Below are 2,042 nucleotides of genomic sequence, written 5' to 3'. Positions count from 1 at the left end.
ATTACATTAGTGCCCTTTACATTTATCAATAACTCTATAGTAATTCTTCGAGGTCTAATTTGGCTTTTCCTCTTTAAGTCGGTTCCCCTTTTCTGCTGTCATGCCGAAGCATTTCTACGCATAGCTTCGTGATCATCTTATCCTTCGTCATGATCGTCTTCCGTCCCACTCAAGCTTCGTCTTGACCAGACACTTGTATACCCGTAACCTGATTCCGAAGATACATGCTTGCATACTTAGAAAATATTGTCAAATCACGTTTTTGAGGACCTTCGGAAGCCGAAGGCCCCCAACACCCTCGCTATGGAAGTTTGGAGTTAGTTAGTTGGTGGTCTACCAGAGGTCTTGCTTGCAAAACATTGTGTGATGTCTTTGGGCCTTTTGGTTCCAACTTGTTCTGGCTTCGGATGCGTGGATTATGTTCTCTGCGTTAAACTGGAGTCCCCAGTAGAGTGTGAGTGTGTTGGTCAGGGTGTATCTGAACCTTATATTATTTCTTAAAAGCAAAGTAATATTCTCGTTCCAAATAAACAGTACTATATAGTGGATTTTCCAAAATCCATCGGTGTCAACTGACACCAATGTTAAGCTCTAGCTTCACCCCTGGAGTGATGCATTGGATAGGATGAAGTTTCTCGGTGTAACTGATTCTTCTTTGCTTGCTGGCTACAGTGAGCTGGAAATAATGAATAAGACGTGCCCTTATGCTTCCCGTTTCTGACAGAACTACTTGATGTTCTGCGATCAGACTCTAGTGGCATGATTTTTCTAGTGGCGATTGGCAGTGACACTGGTGTTTGTATGACGAAATATGAGCTTCTCAAGGACTGCCTTGGATCCATTGCTCAGAGTGGTACCTCAAAATTTCTGAAGGCCCTCAAGGTGCATCATCATACATTCCTTTACAATTGTATATATGAGTACGGGATATGGTTAGGGCCTAAAAGCTGTAGTGTCTATGTCATTGTTTCATTGTCTTCTTCTATAACATGGAAATGTATTGCTATTCAGGAAAACAAAGACCTTGGGGGCTGACAATGGTCTAATTGGTCAGTTTGGTGTTGGTTTTTACTCGGCTTTTCTTGTTGCGGGGAAGGTTTTAGATATTTCTTGTATGATTTTTTTTCTTAAATAATTTTACATGGAATGAGTTTTTACTCGTTTTGCATTGGCTTAGACCGTTATTGAAGTTGACATTTTGTCAAACCCACATTGCAGGTTGTGGTGTCCACCAAGAGTCCAAAGTCAGATAAACAGTATGTGTGGGAAGCTGTGGCTGACAGTAGCTCTTATGTCATCAAGGAAGAGACTGATCCTAAGAAAATGCTTATACGTGGAACTCAGATTACACTGTTTGTAAGGGTATGTTGATATGTTCTTCTGATACCCCATGAAAAGTTTTTTCTTAATAGCAGCCTTACATTAATATGTCTTCTATAGCCTGATGAGTATTAGTTTTCGGACCCTTCAAGGATTCAAGGCTTAGTAAAAAACTACTCTCAGTTTGTGTCTTTCCCCATATACACATGGCAGGAAAAATCAAGAACTGTTGAGGTAGGGTCTTGACAAAGCTTCTTGCTTATTCTCTTGGCCATACAATTTCTTTTGATCTATGAATGTGTATGGTATTTTATTTATTTCAATGATGTAAGCCCCTCTTGATTGACAGGTTGAAGAGGATGAAGAGTCGAAAGAAGGTGAAGAGGCAACGGAAATTTTGGGAGAGATTTGGCAAGTTTATCAAGCTTGGTTGCATTGAGGACACAGGGAATCACAAGCACCTTGCTCCATTGTTGCGCTTCCATTCTTCTAAAAATGAGGGAGATATGATAAGTCTTGATCGATATGTAGGCAATCTGCTGCATCGCTGCAGATAGTCTCCAGAGTGCAAAGATGTAATACCCACTTTGTGAGAAATGTATAAAAAGAGAAATTATAATACTTTATATTTATATGTGTTATCAATGTTCATCATCACATGTGAACACCATCTTTAAAGACAATTAATAAATATATATATATATACACCACTAAATCATGCA

The 2,042-nt window shown here is 39.4% G+C and overlaps 1 pseudogene; it reads left to right on the top strand.

Annotated features, from left to right (window-relative positions):
* The first annotated feature begins 625 nt into the window (after positions 1-625).
* On the top strand, positions 626-1,759 carry LOC109941665 (heat shock protein 90-5, chloroplastic-like; annotated as a pseudogene).
* Positions 1,760-2,042: the final 283 nt, after the last annotated feature.

This window comes from Zea mays, chromosome 1, assembly GCF_902167145.1.
Source record: "Zea mays cultivar B73 chromosome 1, Zm-B73-REFERENCE-NAM-5.0, whole genome shotgun sequence".
NCBI lineage: Eukaryota > Viridiplantae > Streptophyta > Magnoliopsida > Poales > Poaceae > Zea > Zea mays.
The sequence above is the reverse complement of the archived record's forward strand: the minus strand, read 5'-3'. Positions and strand labels throughout refer to the sequence as shown.